This window comes from Elephas maximus, chromosome 4 (genome assembly GCF_024166365.1).
Source record: "Elephas maximus indicus isolate mEleMax1 chromosome 4, mEleMax1 primary haplotype, whole genome shotgun sequence".
NCBI lineage: Eukaryota > Metazoa > Chordata > Mammalia > Proboscidea > Elephantidae > Elephas > Elephas maximus.
In genome coordinates this window covers 78387727-78409605 of record NC_064822.1, presented here as the reverse complement: position 1 = coordinate 78409605, position 21879 = coordinate 78387727, and the positions used below count along the sequence as shown (strand labels likewise).

At 37.9% G+C, this 21879-nt stretch overlaps 1 pseudogene; it reads right to left on the bottom strand.

Annotated features, from left to right (window-relative positions):
• Window positions 1-14942: 14942 nt before the first annotated feature.
• Window positions 14943-15551, bottom strand: LOC126074694 (rRNA-processing protein FCF1 homolog; annotated as a pseudogene).
• Window positions 15552-21879: the final 6328 nt, after the last annotated feature.

Genomic DNA, 21879 nt, shown 5'->3' with positions numbered 1-21879 from the left:
AATGATTGAAGACAAGATGAGCTATGGAATGACAGCAAGGACATCATGCATAAAGAAAGGACAAGGTCATTAAAAAGACAAGAAAGAAAGAAAAGATCAAAATGGATGTCAAAAGAGACTCTGAAGCATGCTCTTGAACATAGAGTAGCTAAAGCAAATGGAAGAAATAATGAATTAAAAGAGATGAAGAGAAGATTTTGAAGAGCAGCTCAAGAAGGCAATGTACAATATTATAAAGAAATATACAAAGACCTGGAGTTAGAAAACCAAAAGGAAAGAACACGTTTGGCATTCCTCAAGCTAAAAAAACTGGAGAAAAATCCAAGCCTCGAGATACAATATTAAAGGATTCACTCGGCTGCTAACAGAAAGGTCAACGGTTCAAATCCACCAGCATCTCCAAGGGAGAAAGGTATGGCAGTCAGCTTCCATAAAGATTTACTGCCTTGGAAACCCTATGCAGCAGTTCTACTCTGTCCTACAGGGTCACTATGAGTCAGAACTGGCTGGATGGCAGTGAGTTTTTTTCATGAGCAAAATATTAAATGATGCATCAAAAGAAGATGGAAGGAATATACAGAGTTACTGTACTGTACACTGTTACTGTGGTTGATGATTCAGGAGGTAGTATATGATCAAGAACCGATGGTACTGAAGGAAGAAGTTCAAGCTGCACTGAAGGCATTGGCAAAACACAAAGCTCTAAGAATTGATGAAATACCAATTGAGATATTTCAACAAATGGACACAGCACTGAAAGTGCTCATTCATCTATGCCAAGAAATTTGGAAGACAGTTACCTTCCAAGTAAAGGTATTCCAACACACTGTGGAAATTATCAAACAATATCATTAATATCAAGTAAATTTTTGCTGAAGATAATTCAAAAACAATTGCAGCAGTACATCAACAGGGAACTGCCAGAAATTCAAGCCAGATATGGAAGGGGACACAGAACGAGGGATATCATTGCTGATGTCAGATGGATCCTAGCTGAAAGCAGAGATTACCAGAAAGATGGCTACCTGTGTTTTATTGACTATGGAAAGGCATTCAACTGTGTGGATGGTAAAAAATTATGGATAACATTATGAAGAATAGGAATTCCAGAACACTTAATCATGCTCATGGGGAACCTGTACATAGACCAAGAGGCAGTCATTTAAACAGATCAAGAGGATACTACATGGTGTAAAATCAGGAGGGGTATGCATCAAGGTTGTATTCTTTCACCATATTTATTCAATTTGTATGCTGAGCAAATAATCTAAGAAGCTGGACTATATGAAGAACATGGCATTAGGATTGGAGGAAGACTCACTAACAACCTGTGATGTGCAGATGACACAACCTTGCTTGCTGAAAGTGAAGAGGACTCAAAGTATTTACTGATGAAGATCAAAGACCACAGCCTTCAGTACGGATTACACCTCAACGTAAAAAACAAAAACAAAAAAAACTCCTCACAACTAGATCAATAAACAACATCGTGATAAATGGAGAAAAGATTGAAGTTGTCAAGGATTTCATTTTACTTGGATCCACAGTCAACACCCATGGAGGCAGCAGTCAAGAAATCAAATGACGTATTGCATTGGATTAATCTGCTGCAAAAGCCCTCTTTAATGTGTTAAAAAGCAAGTATTCTATCTTGCTCGTGGATAGGAAGACTTAACATTATAAAAATGTCTATTCTACCAAAAGAGATGTATACATTTAATGCAATTCCGATCCAAATCCCAACGACACTCTTCAATGAGATGGAGAAACAAATTACCAACTTCATACGGAAGGGAAAGAGGCCCTGGGTAAATAAGGCATTACTGAAAAAGAAGAACAAAGTGGGAGGCCTTGCTTTACCTGATTTTAGAACCTATTATACCGCCACAGTAGTCAAAACAGCCTGGTACTGGTACAACAAAAGATACATGGACCAATGGAACAGAATTTAGAATCCAGACATAAATGCAACCACATATGAGCAGCTGATATTTGACAAAGGCCCCAAAACAGTTAAATGGGGAAAAGACAGTCTTTTTAACAAATGGTGCTGGCATAGCTGGATATCCATCTGCAAAAAAATGAAACAAGACCCATACCTCACTCCACGTACAAAAACTACCTCAAAATGGATCAAAGACCTAAATATAAAATCTAAAACGATACAGATTATGGAAGAAAAAATAGGGACAACGTTAGGAGCCCTATGGCATAAACAGTATACAAAACATTATAAAGAATGTAGAAGAAAAACTAGATAACTGGGAGCTCCTAAAAATCAAGCACTTATGCTCATCCAAAGACTTCACCAAAAGAGTAAAAAGGCTACCTACAGACTGGGAAAAAGTTTTTAGCTATGACATTTCTGATCAGCGCCTGATCTCTAAAATCTACATGATACTGCAAAAACTCAACTACAAGAAGACCCACTTAAAAAACGGGCAAAAGATATGAATAGACACTTCACTAAAGAAGACATTCAGGTAGCTAACAGACATATGAGGAAATGTTCACGATCATTAGCCATTAGAGAAATGCAGATCAAAACTACAATAAGATTTCATCTCACTCCAACAAGGCTGGCATTAATCCAAAAAACACAAAATAATAAATGTTGGAGAGGCTGTGGAGAGATTGGAACACTTATACACTACTGGTGGGAATGTAAAATGGTACAAACACTTTGGAAATCGATTTGGCACTTCCTTAAAAAGCTGGAAACAGAACTACCATATGATCCAGCAATCCCACTCCTTGGAATATATCCTAGAGAAATAAGAGCCTTTACACGAACAGATCTATGCACACCCATGTTTATTGCAGCACTGCTTACAGTAGCGAAAAGATGGAAGCAACCGAGCTGCCCATCAAAGGATGAATGGATAAATAAATTACAGTATATTCACACAATAGAATACTATGCATCGATAAAGAACAGTGAGGAATCTGGGAAACATTTCATAACATGGAGGAACCTGGAAGGCATTATGCTGAGTGAAATGAGTCAGTTGCAAAAGGACAAATATTATATAAGACCACTATTATAAGAACTTGAGAAATAGTTTAAACGGAGAAGAAAATATTCTTTTGTGGTTATGAGAGGGGGGAGGAAGGGAGGGTGGGAGAGGGGCATTCACTAAGTAGATAGTAGATAAGAACTACTTTAGGTGAAGGGAAAGACAGCGCACAATACAGGGGAGGTCAGCACAATTGGACTAAACCAAAAGCAGTTTCCTGAATAAACTGAATGCTTCAAAGGCCAGGGTAGCAGGGGCAGGGGTCTGGGGACCATGGTTTCAGGGGACATCAAAGTCAACTGGCATAATAAAATCTATTAAGAAAACATTCTGCATCCCACTTTGAAGAGTGGCGTCTGGGGTCTTAAATGCTAACAACCAGCCATCTAAGATGCATCAATTGGTCTCAACCCACCTGGGTCAAAGGAGAATGAAGAACACCAAGGACACAAGGCGACTACGAGCCCAAGAGACAGAAAGGGCCACGTGAACCAGAGACTACATCATCCTGGGACCAGAAGAACTAGATGATGCCTGGCTACAACCAATGACTGCCCTGACACAGAACACAACAGAGAACCCCTGAGGGAGCAGGAGACCAGTGGGATGCACACCCCAAATTCTCATAAGACCAGACTTAATGGTCTGACTGAGACTAGAAGGACCCCAGTGGTCATGGCCCCCAGACCTTCTGTTGGTCCAGGACAGGAACCATTCCTGAAGCCAACTCTTCAGACATGGATTGGACTGGACAATGGGTTGGAGGGGGATGCTGGTGAGGAGTGAGCTTCTTGGGTCAGGTGGACACTTGAGACTATGTTGTCATCTCCTCCCTGGAGGGGAGATGAGAGGGTGGAAGGGGTTAGAAGCTGGCAAAATGGACATGAAAAGAGAGAGTGGAGGGAGAGAGGGGGCTGTCTCATTAGGGGGAGAGTAATTGGGAGTGTGTAGCAAGGTTTATATGGGTTTTTGTGTGAGAGACTAACTTGATTTGTAAACGTTCACTTAAAGCACAACAAAAATTCTAAAAAAAAAAGCAAATGTTCCCTTGAGGTCTGAGATGCACCTGACCCAAGCCACAGTATTTTCAATTGCCTCATATGCGTGCAATAGCAGGACAATGAATAAGGAAGTGCAAAGAATTCATGCTTTTGAATTATGGTATTGGCAAGGAATATTGAATATACCGTGGACTGCTAGAAGTACAAACAAATTTGTCTTGGAAGAAGTACAGCCAGAATGCTCTTTAGAAGCAAGGATAGCGAGACTCTTACGTACTTTGGACATGTTATCAGGAAGGACCAGTCCCTGGAGAAGGACATCGTGCTTGGTGAAGTAGAGGGTCAGAGAAAAAGAGAAATACCCTCAATGAGATGGATTGACACAGTGATTGCAACCATGGTCTCAAACATGGCAACAATTGTGAGGATGGCACAGAACCAGGCAGAGTTTTGTTCTGTTGTACATAGGGTCACTATGAGTAGCAACCAACTCGACAGTACCTAATAACAAACAAATAACACATCAATAATCATATGCATTTTTTTGCCATTTGAATATAGTCTAGGCTCCAGTGATATTAGCAGCCATTTGCAGCCCTAACCAACTCCTGAAGCAGCTATGGATTTACACGCAGGAAGGGGTGATCAGGCCTGCTTTCCACCAAGTCTGGGCACTGTTCCCATTCTTTCTAAGCTTTTTTTCTTTTGTAAAGATGTGTATGGATATGAGCCTGGCACCAGAGACCCTAGTCTCATTATCGTAAAATTCCCTTTCTCCATCAGATAAAAATTAACACTCCCCACCCATCATGTGTATTGTCGGTAGGTCTCCTGTTTTTGTCTGTGGAGCCTCAGCTAAAGAGAGTACAGTTCCTATCACTGAAATCACAGTAAAGGAAAAATGAAATAACTTTGAATCCTTCAAGAGTTTTGACAAGGAGAGATGTGTTCCAGGTATTGCGTCAAAAATTGGAATACATTTTCTCTTAGAAACAATGATTACTTTCCCAGGCAAACTTATAAATCATATTTAACCCATAAAGTTCCCAGAATAATCCAGAAATTTCTAAGCAACGCATCTGCTCTCTTCCTATTCTTCCACTGTTAGTTTTTAACTGACTAGCATGGATATGACTCTGCTTTGCTAGATATGCCAACCTGCTTCACTCAAAATTTACAAAGCGCCATCTGTGTGATCCACCAGATATTAAAAAACTGTGTAGACTCAACCAATGATATTTGCAGTCCCAGCACTGCCTGCCCCACATCAGGCCCTTGACAGGATGTGGGCATGTTCCACAGCTTTTCTTCTATCCTCGTGATCTTGAGCGTTCAGAGAAAGTGTGGGAAAGTATGAGGCCTGTTATTTTAAATGGCCTGCCAGAGACAGACCCATTTATACACAGAATTTTTATATATGATATCACTTGATTAATAGAATAGATTATTTATTAGATGGGGTTGAGAAAATTTTTCACTTTATGGAGAAAAGCAAATTCTTCTTCTGGATCTTAAGGTTCCCTTCCTTCTGTATCACTGGAGAAAAGATGAAAAAGAGGGAGATAAGTGTACTGAAATCTTGAAAAATGAGAAAAAAGATGTACAGATGGCAATTTCAATAGAGCTTCGATTTCTGTAACACACAACGGAAGAGTCCTGACTGTTATACTTGAGATAAATGTGTCCCTTGCTACTGGTATGAGTATCTAGAGATGGAGTTGTGAGGTATCTATCATTGCCTTCTTAGAAAAGTGTGTAGGAAGTCAGAGAGATTTCTGTGGAAATAAAATAATTTCCATTGTTTTCAAAGTAGCTTTTTCTATTTACCTGATGAGAAACTTGAAACTCTTATGGTACTCTTCTCTTCCTAACTCTCTAGCAGCCTTTTTTCAATCAGAGTTCTGCAAGAGAATCAAGACCTAGAGAAAATTATTTGAATGACTATTTTTTAATTCAGTTCTCAAAAGAATGATACATAGCTAGTATCATTCTAGATACAAAAGAGAGAAGTAAATTAATTACATGCAAAAATGTCTACATATAAAATTCTATAGTATAAAATTCTATTGAGAAGACTATGAGATACTTATATCTTATATAGCTTGACTACTGTATTCAATAAAGCTATTAAACTCATAGCAACCCAATGTGTGTCTGAGAAAAACCATGCCCCTTGGGGTTTTCAATGCCTGATTTTTCAGATTGTAATTAACAGTCATCTACTATAATTAATAAATTATAAAATGTACCTTTTTTACATTTTAACCTTGTATTCGATATTGTAAGAATTCTTTTTTAATTTTCTTCCTTTCTTTCTAAATAGTATATATAAAATTATGGTATCTTATAATCCATGGCTTCTTGGGTTTGCTAAAACATTTTGTTAATGAGTGTACTTAAGAAATATACACATCTTAAGAGCACAGATTGTTTATCATACAGCTTTTATTTCCATTCTTTCCACATCCCCAACACATGCAATCCACAGCACAGTAATACCACGTGACTATGTTATACTTTTATTTTGATGTGTAGAATTGTTAGTTTCCTTTGTGGTTATCTTAATATTTACCTCTATTTTTCTAAGTTTAAACCAATCTTTTATTTCTTGACATTGCCTTGACTTCCTCTTCATATGAAAGATCCATAACTACATTATTTAGTCTCTCTTTTTTGTTTTAATGTTGTCATCTTTCACATATTGATATCTCTGGTTCCCTATTTTCAGTGTTTTAGCTCTGACTTATTTGTGACTTCCCTATCTGGGTTGATATCTGGTTGTTCTGCCCTGTGTTCTAGACTTGGGTTGTTATCTGATGTTATTAATTTTCTAACTGGAGGACTCCCTTTAGTATTTCTTGTAATTTTGGCTTGATTTTTACAAATTCCCTAAACTTCTGTTTATCTGGAAATGCCCTAATTTCACCATCATATTTGAGAGACAGCTTTGCTGGATACATAACTCTTGGCTGGCAATCTTTTTCCTTCAAGTCTTTATATATGTCATCCCATTGCCTTCTTGCCTGCATGGCTTCTACTGAGTAGTCCTAGTTTAGTTTTATTGACTCTCCTTTGTAGATGACTTTCTTTTTATGCCTAGCTGCTCTTAAAATTATCTTTGGTTTTAGCAAGTTTGGTTATAATGTGCCTTGGTGACTTTATTTTGGGATCTACTTTGCATGGGGTTTGAGGAGCTTCTTGGATAGATATCTTCTCATCTTTCACAATATCAGGGAAGTTTTCTGCCAACAAATCTTCAACAATTCTCTCTATATTTTCTGTTATCCCTCCCTGTCCTAGTACTCCAATCACTCGTAGGTTATTCCTCTTGAGAGAGTCTCACATAATTCCTAGGGTTTCTCCATTTTTTTAAACTCCTTTATATGATACTTCTTCAAATAAGTTGGTGTCAAGAGCCTGATCTTCAATCTCGCTGATTCTGACTTCCATTGCTTCAATTCTGCTCCTGTGACTTTCTATTGAGTTGTCTAATTCTGAACTTTTATTGTTAATCTTTTGGATTTCAAATTGCTGTCCCTCTGTGGATTCTTGCAGCCTGTTAAATTCATCATTACGCTCTTGTATAACCTTCTTAAGTTCTTCTGTTGTTTTGTCTGTGTGTTTCTTGGCTTTTTCTGCATTTTGCCTGATCTTCTCCCTGATCTATTGAAGAGCTCTGTATGTTAATCTTTTGAATTCTACCTCTGGTAATTCCAAGAAATTCTCTTTCTCTGGAAGATTTCTTGATTCTTTGTTTTGGGTGCTTGCTGAAGTCATCATGGTCTGCCTCTTTATGTGATTTGATATTGACTGTTGTCTCTGAGCCTTCAGCAAGTTATTATTTTATTTATGTTTGCTTACTGTGTCCTAGCTTCTTGCTTTGTTTTGTTTTGATAACAAATAGGCTGCTTGTGTGAGCTAGTTTAATTATTGGCATCTTTGAAGCTCTCACATCCTGTTATCAGGTGGTTAGAGCTGTTACATAGGTATGTGAGCCCAGGATTCCATTTACTTTTCTTGTATGGATTCAGCTCAGGTGTCCAGCTAGTTGGTCACCAAGTATGTGGTATAGGCTTTCACCCACAGTTCTAGATGGGCAGAGTGTTGGAATAGGCACAGGTATCTGGCTGTAGGAGGGAGTCATGCGCTTAGCAAGGCAGGGGCTGACAGCTGTCCCTGAGTGTCTCGGAGGAAAACATGTCCTTGTTCCCTAGAATGCATGGCTTTTGCAGCCGGACTACGGGCACCCAGTGCTGTTGGACTGAGAGGCACCACTTATTCTTGGATCCCTGTCGTGGGGGGCTAGTTGGTGTGGGTGGAGCCATCAGTCCTCAGGCCCTTGATATGGGTAGGTGAGGACCCTGCTTAATGGGCGGAGCGGGGTCAAGTGTTACGAACCTGCCACTCCACCTTATAGTTGACACAGTTGAAATTAGACTTCAGATATATACTCTGTTGTACTGTGCTAACGAGGGCTTACACTATTGAAATGGCCTCACACAGGTCTATTCAGGGGTGAAAGGCATTCAAATTCCATGGATACCTTATGCCAGTGTCTAGGCAATAGAGCTGTGCCTGCCCTGAGTTTCTAGCTGAGAGGAGTTGGCAGATTATTTTTTCCTGTTTGTTCATTTGTTCCCTCTCCAGAGCCGGGAGAATGGCTCAGATTGCATAATGGGTCTTGTCTTGCTAAAAGGAAAGTTCTATGCCATTGACTCTGTTAGCATTCAAAAAAAATGGAATTTTAATTTTTTATAAGTTATTGGGTTCATTTAATTTAAATGATAATTTTTAATTTAATGATAGTTACTTGTAATGATAAATCAAAAAACCAAACCTGTTGCAGCTCAGTCAATTCTGACTCATAGCAATCCTATAGGACACAGTAGAACTGCCCCATAGAGTTTCCAAGGAGCAGCTGGTGGATTTGAACTGCCAACCTTTTGATTAGCAGCCATAGCTCTTAACCACTGCACCACCAGGGCTCCACTTATAATGATATTTATTAATAATTTACCAAAACCAAAACTAAACCTGTTGCCATCGAGTCAATTCTGACTCCTAGTGACCCTGTAGGACAGAATAGAACCACACCATAGGGTTTTCAAGGAGTGGCTGGTGAATTTAAACTGCTGACCTTTTGGTTAGAAGCCAAAAGCTTAACCACTGCACCAGCAGGGCCCTGATAATTTACCAAGTGCCCTGTTATGTACTAAGTGGCTTACTTGTATTATGTCATTTGATATTCACAGCAACCCTCTGAGATAAGTATTCCCATTAAAGAGAATTCTAAGTGAGGATTAGAAAAGTGAAGTCACTTGCCTAAAAAGATATCAGTGGTGCATGGTAGGGCTTGTCTTAATCCAGGCCTGCCTGACTGTAAAACCTAAGTTCTCAACTACTAAGCCACACTGCTTAAACTTTAAATTGCTTCCATATATATTATTAAAACTGAAATCCAAAGAGACTGATAATCTCCTGGAGAATGAAAATACAAAGATGTGTAAATTACTATGTTTAAAAGTAGAGCCAACAAAATGTGCTTTTAAAAAGTCTGAATCCTAGTTAAGTATTATCCAAACTGTTCACCCTGGCATTTGAGCCTTCTAAAATTTACCCAAACCTACACTTCCAGTCATATCTCTCATTATACTTCTACACTACCATCACCACCACCTACTGCAGGACTTTATCCTCTATTCCAGAAATAGGCTCTCTTGCATCGTGTTCTACCCTCTCCCCCTTCTACTTTCTCTGCTTAACAGCATCTCTCTTATTTTCATGTTTGTTAAAATCCAATGCCACCTTTTCCAGGAAGCTTGTCTGATGTTTTTCTCCCCCCAGACTCTTTAGCATGAGTCTTCCTTATTTTTTATTTCTTATATATCTCTGTTTATTCCCATTAAATTTTTAATTTTTGGAAGAAAGGAATTGGGCAATATGTATTATTGAAAGTCCTTTAATTGTCTGGGCCTCAGTTTCCTTATCTATACGATAAGGATACGACACTGCCAGTAAAACACAGGCTTGTGGTAAAGTTCAGATCAAGAATGTGGCTGTAAGGCTCTTTGTTAAACTTCAGAAATATTTAAACTAGTCCCTGATAGATCCTCTCAACCAGGCCATAGAACTTCTAAGAATCTTAAGTGCATTGTTGCCACAGCACTGTGTCTCAGCCCAATGTATAGAGGGGTTTATAGGTATGGCTTTTGTCTAAAGGAGTGAGTCATAATTTGACACAGAGGAAGAATACAAAGTTTTGTAAACCTTAGGGTAAATGGGTCAAAGACAGTTCAAAATGAAAAAAAAAAAAAATGCCTTTAAGTAGAAATCAAGCTGAGAATGCTACTCAGATGGAAACACAAGACATTTCTTATAAAAAAGAAAGTATGACACAGGCGGTGGAACCAGAACCCAGAGGACAGAACAAAGAGCCACAGAGAATGACTCTCAGAGAAAAGAACTGGGCCCTGATGAAAGAACATTCCCTCCTTGCAGAAATGGTGACGTGTGCCCAGCTCAATTTCAAAACTGCTATGGACCAGCAGGAGTTTCATGCCTCCAGCTCTCCCCATTTTTTGAACAGGGCTGACCATTGTTATTATCCTATCCCTCTCACATCATTATATGTTGGGTATATTGGGATCAGAAAACTTGTCTTTTTTGTTTACAAGACTCTGCTCCTTAAGAGCAGCCACTCCTGAGCTTAAGAGATATTGAACTTAGAGCAAATGCTGTAATGAGACTTTTGAGAGAGAGATGACTATATTCTGTGTGTGGGAGGGAGGTATATTTTGCTCCAGAGGGCTGACGGTGGTGGTTCCCAAATATGGCCACAAATAATTCATTTCTTCTCTGTGTGTTTATGCCAAACTTCATTAATAGGTAGAGTTTATTTCCCCTTCACTTGAATCTGGGCCAGTCTTATGCCTATTTTCACCAACAGAATGTGACAGAGGTAATGTTTCAGGACTTATGAGCCCAAATCTTAAGGAAACACGCTACTCCTATTTTTTCCCACTTGAAATCCAGGAACTATGGTGTAAAAAGCCCAAATTGCGTGGACACGTCAAGTGGAAGAGAATCAAAGTGAACAAATCCAACTGAACTTCAAGTCAACAGCCAGAACCAACTAAAGAGACACGTTAGATATTCTAGGTCATTTAAGTTTTTAGATGACTACAATCTCAGCCAACATCACATGTAGCTGAATACCCACCCAGATAATGCTAGTCAAGCCAAAGAATCATGAAAGATAATAAAATATTTGCTGCTTTAAGCCATTAAGTTTTAAGGTGACTTGTTATGAGTAATAAATAACTGAAATAACTTCTAGGTAACAAAGAATATGAACATAATACTAGAAACACTGTAAAGATCATCTGCTTTAGACTAATGTGTTGTTCCCTCCAGGAGAGAAATTGTAGGCCACACAGTAAATTCATGAAGAGACAGCTCTAGAACCCATCTTTCTCACCTTAACAGCTCTTGAGGCCTTAAAGAAAAATCAGTGAGCAGACTGCATGTGTTCTCTACATTACAGTTTCTTTACAGAATTACTCTTGAAAATAGTATAAAATGCTGTTTTATTCTCTTAAAAAACAGCAAGGGCAGTAATTCCTTATGAATGAGAAGACATTTCTATGATTACATGGTATGAAGAAATAGTTAATCAATCTATTAAGGGCAATGATTTAGAGAATGTCTCTCCTCATATAAAATTTCAGAAGAGAGAATGCTGTTCAAGGAGAGAAAATAATCATCTAAAAAATGTTTTCTATAAACAACAGGAAAGATTTAGATGTTGCTCATAGCCATTTTTCAGGTGGTAATTTTTTTTTTTTTAAGGGGCTCTGGAGACCATATGTTACTACTCAAGGTAGAGGGATGCTCATGGAAAGTGAAATCTTAAGTATTAACACGGCTGTAATGTGAATGACATTCCAGACTAGTCTCCCAAAAATGGAGGTCTCTAGGAAATCACTCTCTTACCATTTGAAGGACCCTGAAACAGACATTCCTTTCCAAAAGATTTAGTGATCAATACTCAAGCAAGTTCATAAATAATAACTTCATCTTTTCATCTTCCAGTTTTCCAACACTATTCTATTCTTTGGAAGCAACCAGACGAGAGTGAAGGCTTCAATTATGTTGTTGTTGTTGTTAGGCTCCACTGAGTCAGTTCCTACTCACAGTGACCCCATGTACAACAGAATGAAACACCACCCGGTCCTGCACCATCCTCACAATTATTGTTATGCTTGAGCCCATTGTTGCAATCACTGTGTCAATACATCTCATTGAGGGCCTTCCTCTATTTCGCTAACCCTCTCCTTTACCAAGCATGATGTCCTTCTCCAGGGACTGATCCCTCCTGATAACATGTCCAAAGTATGTGAGATGTTGTCTTGCCATGCTTGCTTCTAAGGAGCATTCTCATTGTACTTCTTCTAAGACAGATTTTCTCCTTTTGGTAGTCCACAGTATATTCGATATTCTTCACCAACACTACAATTCAAAGGCATCAATTCTTCTTCTGTCTTCCTTATTCATCGACCAGCTTTCCCATGCATATGAGGCAACTGAAACCACCAAGACTTGGGTCAGGCACATCTTAGTCTTCAAGGTTACATCACTACTTTTCAACACTTTAAAGAGATCTTTTGCAGCCATTTTGCTCAATTTCCTAACTGCTGCTTCTATGGGTGTTGATTGTGGTTCCAAGTAAAATGAAATCCTTGACAATTTCAATATTTTCTCCGTTTATAATGATGTTGCTTATTGGTCCAGTCGTGAGGATTTTTGCTTTCTTCATGTTGAGGTGTAATCCATAGTGAAGGCTGTGGTCTTTGATCTTCATTAGTAAGTGCTTCAAGTCCTCTTCACTTTCAGCAAGCAAGGTTGCGTCATCTGCATATCACGGGTTGTTAATGAGTCTTCCTCCAATCCTGATGCCTTGTTCTTCTTCACATAGTCCAGCTTCTCGGATTATTTGCTCAGAATACAGATTGAATAAGTATGGTGAAAGGATACAACCTTGATGTACACCTTTCCTGACTTTAAATCACGCAGTATCCCCTTGTTCTGTTCAAACTACTGCCTTTAAATCTATGCACAGTTTCGTTATGAGCACAATTAAGTGTTCTGGAATTCCCATTCTTCAAAATGTTATCCATAATTTGTTATGATCCACGCAGTCGAATGCCTTTGCATAGTCAATAAAGCACATGGACACATCTTTCTGGTATTCTCTGTTTTCGGCCAGGATCCATCTGACATCAGCAATGATATCCCTCATTTCACGTCCTCTTCTGAATCCGGCCTGAATTTCTGGCACTTGCCTGTCGATATACTGCTGCAGCCACTTTTGAATGATCCTCAGCAAAATTCTACTTGTGTGTGATATTAATGATATTGTTCAATAATTTCTGAATTTGGTTGGATCACCTTTCTTGGGAATAGGCATAAATATGGATCTATTCTACTCTGTTGGCCAGGTAGCTGTCTTCCAAATTTCTTGGCATAAACAAGTGAGCACTTCCAGCACTGCATCTTTTTGTTGAAACATCTCAGTTGGTATTCTGTCAATTCCTGGACCTTGTTTTTCACCAATGCTTCAATTATAGTCTTTTAAAATGAATACACATTGAAATCTTTGGCGAAAAGACATTTGACAACAAAAGTTTGATTTTACTTTGGATACTGATCAAATGGGGCATAAAAGAGAACAAAACATAGCTTTCTTATTATCATAATCATTAAAAGTTCTTAAAGAAACTTGGAAAAATTTAATAATCTCAAATTAAGTGAGACTATGTGTTATTTTTTTTTTTTATGTGTTATATATATATTTTTTATGTGTTATATTGGAAACCCTGGTGGCATAGTAATTAAGAGCTATGGCTGCTAACCAAAAGGTCAACAGCTGGAATCCACCAGGCACTCCTTGGAAACTCTATGGGGCAGTTCTACTCTGTCCTATAGGGTCACCGTGAGTCGGAATAGACTCCAAGGAGACAGGTTTTTTTTGGTTATGTGTTATATTATACAAATATCCACTTTGCTCAGTATTGCCAGTCAAAATATCAAAATTTAAGGGAATAATACAAAGTTTTAAAAGGATAGTATTTTGGAAATTATATTAGTATTATCTGTACTATAGTAAAAGGGACTACAGACTTTGGTTAAATTGTATTTTTTGGTCTGGCGGCTTGTCTTGGAAAAGAATTTGATGTTAATTGCTAATTAAGTTAAAATTGATTCTCAATTAATCCTCCACTTTAAACCCATTGCCCTTGAGCTGATTCTGACTCATAGCAACCCTATGAGGCCCTTTAAAGACTCACTTCATTCTTCTACAGGGCTTGAGTTGTGTTTTACCACTTTTATTTCTCTTGGTTTCTGGATTTCAGTATCTATTTTTCACATACAGCCCACTTATATAGCTTTCTCTGTTCCTATTTCATTCTTAAAACTCCAATTAACTTGTAACTAGGATATTGTGCCTTTACAATGTGTCACAACACTGTATATCATCAAGAAAAGGGGGTGAATGGTGCAGAACCAACCGTAACCATATGAAGTTTAATTCTGTTTTCTTTCAGCAAAACATGAGAACACTGAATGTCTAATAAACAAGACATTTATATCCGGAACACTATATTTTCCAAATCAGCATTTGTATGAATTAAAAGATTAATAAACTTTAAAAGTTTGATGAACTTTTCCCTGAAAAATGTATGACTCAAATAAGGGAAAAGACAAATAAAATGAATTTTAGATTTTTAAAAATATTTGGACAACTATTTAAGACATCATACCTGTTGATATTATTTTTTTTTCTTTAAGCCATAATATAGCATGTTTAATGAACTGGAAACAGAAAGTTAGTTGAAGGAAGGCAAAGAACCTTGTTTTGTAAGAATCAAAACCAAGGGGCTCCATGAGCATCTGTCATCCACTTGATATTGCACCTATGGTTAGAAATATATATGACAGGAACTCCAGGAATTTTCCAAATTCTTCCCTTAACACCCCAGTCGACTGTGGCCACAATGTAACACCTGTGTTTAGTTACGCTCTGTACCAAGCTGTCATCTGCGTAGGTTCCTTTATGTGTGCCTGGTAATTGTTCAAATCTTGGATCCTTGGCAATCTGCAGAGCCACTCAATACTTCTGCTCCAATTTCTCAGTATCAGCCACTATACAGTCAGTAACACAAGAGATAGACTTGACATACAGACAGTCCACTGTACTTCACTAAGTCCAATGTAATTTTAATGGAGAAGATGATAAAGTTAGTGACAACCACGATGTGATAAGGTAGGCCCAGCTGTGTGTTATATTGGAAGGACAAGCAGGAAGGGTGTTGGGGGACTTCTCTTTCCTTAAGCACACTGGGTCTTTTCTTTCTTTTCAGGTTTTAATCTATCTTTTTCTTTACTCACAGAACTCTTGCAAGGTTTAAAGCCTCTGATCTCTGAGACTAAGCATTCGCATCATTGTTGCATACTTCCTTGCTTTCTTTTGCTTCCCAATGTTCACGTCACACTCCTTTCTTCCCAAAGTAACAAACATTTTTAATGGTTGTTTTGATATTAAATTTCTTTCAACAAATTATACTGATATCAACTTATACAAACCCTACTGTCTACATTTCTGTGATCTTCTCAAAATGTAGATACTGTTTTTACATAAACAATCTTTATTGATAAAAAGTCTTAATTTTTTACTTAACATTTTTATACATTTTCACATATATACACGCATTATTCATAAATATCACTTCTAATATTTATGTAAATAATCCATTAAGCAGAATATAAGTTGTTTATTTTCCTCCCATTTTTGAAGTATGTTTTATTTCTATAATAGAGATATTATGATAATCTCTTTAAACATAGCTTGTTTGTTCTTTGGAATTATTTCTTCTTTTTTTTTCATTTCTATTGTACTTCCAATTTAAAATTTATCCTCCCACTTCAATTCCCAATCCTAAATACCAGCCACGCCCACCCCAAACTCCAGAGAAATCATGTCAGATTTTCCTAAGTGTGGAGTGGTCATACTGCTTCAGTCCCTGTGGCAATGATTCCAATCAGAATTATAATTACAGAGGAAAAAAAGCCTAAAATTTTTTTCAACTCATTTTTTACTGACAAATTTCTCTTCAAAAGGATTGAACCAATTTATACTGCCTGCTGGAAAAGATGATGTTGCCAGTTTCTTCAAAGCCTTGCTAATGTAGAAATTTAAAATTTTTATTTATTTTATCCTTAGTTTGCTTTCCTTTTAACAATTTTTAAATGTTGGATTAATATTTGCATATTATTTTATGCAATCTTTCTCTACTACCACAATCATTGTCCATTTTTCTACGGAGGACTTCGTGCTTCCTGCAAAAATATTTTTCCTCATAAATATTTTTTATATTGGGCTGTGCTGTATCATATTGGTCATTCTGGTTTTGGTTTTTACTTTCATGGCACAGATTTTTTTTTTTAAATAATTTCTTTCATTTTCTGAATGGAAAAAAGAGTTACATTTAGCTATACACACCACTTTGAATTTTTTAATGAATTTTGTTTCAATAACCTAATTACGGGACAGCTATTAAACAGTGGTTTGACATAAATGTTAACTAATCTATCTTTCACCAGGGAATTCTTTCAACTGTGTTAGAAAAGCATTCTCTGGTTTTTGGCCTGTGGATAAGTTCCTAGTGAAGGACAATCTGCATGCGATGGTGGGATGCAGAAGAGAGAGCAGAGTACATTCATTGTTCATGGACTTCACTTTCATTTGTCCCTGCTTCTCTCTCCCATCCACTTTTAGACTTACAGTTTGCAGATTTCACTGGGAAGGAGAAATGCAATCTTTTCAGTTGGAGTCCTTTCTGCTCATATTTAAAAAAGTCTCCAAACTTTTTTTTGGTCATACCTCCCATCAGTGAGAAATTTTCAAGCATAAAACCTTGCAATGTATGTTTACTTTTTAATTATCTCTATAACATACATATGTATTACTGTATGGAAACTCTCTGTATTATCTTTGCAAATTTTCTGTAAATCTAAAATAAAAAGTCTTTTTTTCATTTCTATCTTACATCCAATTTAAAATTCATTCTTCCACTTCAATTCCCAGTCCTAAATACCAGCCACCCCTGCCCCAAACTCCAGAGAAATCATGTCAGATTTTCCAAAGTGTGATGTGATTCCAAATCCTCCTACCACATGGCTTAAGGGGACCAAAGATAAGGACTCCTCCTCTACGTGACAAAGGGAAGAAAAATTTTCCAATATCCTGCTACAAAATCCTTGTAAGGAACCTTCCATTCTGTCTCCCATGCATTTTGATAAATGGGTCCAATATATATCTATTTAGAATGTAGGAGCTTTTAATAACAATAGTGCTAAGTCCTGAGACCTCAGCCAAAACTCAAGCCAAAAGAGAAAGTGCCATTTAATATCATGTCACTCTATTATAAGAAGTTTTCTTCGTCACAGATTATTTTATTGGAATTTTAATGGAGCTACTATTCTGCAGGCACTCTGGGCTTGGACTCAAAAGCTCCCCAGAAATACCCATAACAAAACTTTAGGCCACAATTTTTTAAATCTATTGAAAGATGGATTAGAAATTTCCCAACAGTCTATAGATAATGAGAACCCTGGCCATAAGAGTAAAATAATTCACAGTACATCAGTCCTGCTGAATTTCCATTTTCCCTGTTAGGTTATCATCTGGGTCTTTAAAAACAAAAAATACTTAACTTCAGATTGTAATTTGTAAATTAGTAGAGATCTGTTAAGTCTCTGCTCCTTACCTCCTCACCTGTTTAGATAATGCCCATGGTTAGAACACAAAGTAGGTGTGAGTGAAGTTTGATGTTCTTCAAGATTTGTTCTATTGTAACAGATAATAAGAGATAACGGTTGCCTGACCTAAGGCACTGACTGAGGAGACAGAAAGACATGAATAGATTTTAGACTTATTTGATAGGTAGAATTAACAAGACTGAATATACGGTAGAGAGAGAAACCAGGATGCTGCCTAGATTTCAAGCTTGGCCAGCTGGATGGCCAAAGTGGCTATTCACGAAGATAGGAAACTCAGAGGGAAAAGCAGGTCTAATGGAGAAGATAATAGATTTAGCTTTGAACTGGATAACCAAATGAAAATGTTAAGAGGTTAGTTGGATACATAATCTGAAGCTCAGAAAAAACCGGGGTGGTGTTATAAATTTGGAAGTTGTTGACATATAGATAGTACGTGAAGCCATGGAAGTAGATAAGATCATTGAAGAAACGCACATAGAGTGAGACAGGAAGAGAGCCCCAGACAGAACCGTAAAAAACACCAATATGTAAAGGGTAGGTAAAGGAAGACAACCACACAAAGAAAACTAAGACAGATGGGTCCAAAACACAGAAGGAAACCTAGGAGGAAGGAGAGTAGGGAGTATTTGAAAAAGAAAGTAGTAGTCAACAGGGTCAAATACTTCTGGAAGACATATGGATAAAGACTGATACATCTTTGGATTTAGCAACAGGAAGTTCCTGGGTAAGAGCATATTCAGTGAAGTGATGGGGTTGGAAGTTAGTCTGGAATTAGCTGAGGAGTGAGGAAGAGAGGAAGTAGAAACAACAAATGAAGGTGACTCCACTGTTTCATGAACTTTGACCATGAGGGAATAGAGGTAAGCAGTACATGGAGGAATAGATTTTTATCTTTTATTGTAATTCTATGCTTTAATACAGATCCATAATCTCTAAATTCAAAAGAAAATTCTCTTCCCACTCCCACCCAGGAAAGACAACAAAATACTGCAAAAAGTAGATACAAAGTGGGAGAACAGGTTTTCTTCCTGCTCTCCCAACACTCACCCTAAAAAGATACTTAAAAAAAAAAAGTTCTCAGCAGGAGAAAGGAGAGTTTGGAGAATGATGAGAAACAGCATAGGGGCAGAACAGTGGCCATTCACCAAGGGACAATATGGAAAATCTTTAATTGGGAAATTCAAAAGTAAAGGGATTTGTGGTCAGTTCTAAATTTGGAATATTTTGAGAGCTTCGGACATATAGAAGCACTCTGGGTTACAAGGTGGCAAGACAGTGGAGAAGGCAGTAAGCGATATCTATACCAAACAGAAGCTAGAAACAACCCGAGTTTCCCTACATTTCCAAAGGGGATGGAGGAGATCCAGAAGTTTCCACAGGTGTTATGTGGGTAGGTATGGATGCCCAGCTGCCAGATGCCACCTGCAGGGCACAGCTACACACATTACAAAGCTATGACTTGGCCCTCCTGAAATAGGTAAAAGAGGACACTACTGATTTTGAGAGCCATCATTTTTGCCAGGTTGTTTGGTGTGATCCAAATAAACACAGGCACACTCCCCAGTGAAAAAGCCAAGGATAGACCAAGAAATGAAGAGCTCCCTCCTCAGTTAGAGTTCCTGGGTGGTGCAGTCAGTTAACGACATCGTCTGCTAATGACAAGCTTGGTGCTTTGAGTTCACCCAGAGGTGTCTTGGAACAAAGGTTTGGTGATATACTTCTGAAAAATCAGCCATTGAAAACCTTATGGAGCACAGCTCTCCTCTTACACACATGCGGTTTCCATGAGTTGGAACTGACTCCATGGCAACTGGTTTTGGTTTTTTGCTCCTCTGCTATGCAATGTTAGATGGCAATTGTGTCAGCCCGTAGGAGTTTAGAACTGGGACATGGACAAGAGAAAAGGAGATCTTGAGAAGTGGCCATTCTGCACTGGGATTGTTTCAAACTGAAACTGGCATGGAAATTACTAGACTGGACTGAGAAACAAAGATAACATGTACTAGACCAAGCTGTCTGACATAAGAAGGCTGAGAGTTCAGAGTGGTCAAAAAATCAAACTGACTTACAAAAAGAATGTTACAAGAATGCACATCTGGGTTTATGAATATGAAATTCACAGCCATTATATATTTTAACTTTTTTTTTAAGTGTCATTAAAAACATCAACTATGAACACATTGGAGATCACCATCGCATTAATGTCCATTCAGTTTTCCTTATTCCTATGCAGACCTTGAAATAATAGCATTTTTAGCCATCTCTGGTATATATATTATATATATGTTTGTGTGTGTGGGTATAATTAAAGAAGTAGTAATTCTGCACCATTCTTCCTTTTTTTAATTCATACCTGCACATGGCCTCTCACATAAAGTTATACAGGGATTAGACTTATCCTCACACATATTAATCAAATTCATCAAATGCCAGACAAGGTTCAAAGACTTCTGCTCTGTGCTTGTTCTTGTCACAAAGCCACAGAAGGCTATACAGCTATAGAGCAATAAGCAAACACATATCATGATAACCATTTAAATTTAAGACTTATCGTTGGCTTTAGATTTTTTTGTTTAAATTATCTCAACTTCTTGTCCTTTATGCAGTGTAACTTTACAGCAGTTCTGTAGCCCACCAAGATACAAGATTTTGAAACAAAACAGTGAACCCAAAACATATATATGTAAGGATGCTTCTGCCACATGGAAAAACCTAACATCATCAACAAAAATTTTACGTGAATAATATTTAAATCTGGCAATGAAAGTGCCTTAATAGGACCAATCGACATTCATTGCAAATGAGGAAAAAACAAATTCTGTCACAAAGAGTTCATTAAAGTCTAAAAAAAAAAACTAGTCTATGTTAAATAAGCAAACACTTACAAAAGCATAATTGCTCTCATTTTCTGATAAAGTCCAGGCACTACTGGCATTTAAGGTGAGACAAGTACAAGTCACTTAGCATTTGTGGCTCAAGGAACTAAATGCCAGTCGCACCCTCAGTTGTTTTAGGTTATAAATGCCCCAATATATTTCCAAATATCCTTGAGGGAGTGGTTTAGTTATCTAGTGCTACTATAACAGAAATACCACAAATGAATGGCCTTAACAAACAGAAATTTATTCTCTCACAGTTTAGGAGGCAGAAAGTACAAATTCAGGGAGGTAGCACCAGGGGAAGTCTTTCTGTCTTTGTCAGCCATGGGGAAAGGTTCTTGTCATCAATCGTCCCCTGGTCTAGGAGCTTCTCAGTCCAGGGACCCCAGGTCCAAAGGATGTGCTCTGGTCCTGGCTCTTCTTGCTGGGTGGTATCGAGGTCCCTCTCCTGTCTCGCTTCTCTATTTTATATCTCAAAAGAGATTGATTCGAGATACAACATAATCCTGTACATTGTGTCCTGCCCTATTAACATAACTGCCTCTTTAACATCATAGAGGCTAGGATTTACAACACATAGGAAAATTATGTCACATCACAAAATGGAGGACAACCAAACAATACTGGGAATCATGGCCTAGTCAAGTTCACACACATTTTTAAGGAGACAAAATTCAATCTATAACATTCTATCCTTTGGTCCCCCAAAATTCATGTTCTTGCCACATGTAAAACACATTCACCCCTATCATATCATTCCAAAAGTCTTAAATCAACTCCAAGTCCAATATCCATCCTGGGGAAAAACTCCTCTTCATCTGTGAAATCTAGAATACAAGTATCTGCTTTCAAAGTACAACAGTAGGACAGGCACAAAGTAGACATTTCCATTACAAATGGGAGAAATGGGAGGTAAAGAAGGGATAACGGGCATCAAGCAAGCTCAAAACCCAGCAGAAAAATGTGTATTAGCTCTCAAGCCTTGAAAATAATCTTCTGTTCTCTGTGACCATCTAGGCAATGACCCTGCCCTCCAGACTCTGGGCGTTGGCCATACTCTCCAGATTCTGGCTGGAGGCCCCTCAGCCCTGGGCTTCAGCTCTGCCTTCCAGGTCCACTTGAACTGTAACTCTGCTCCCTTGG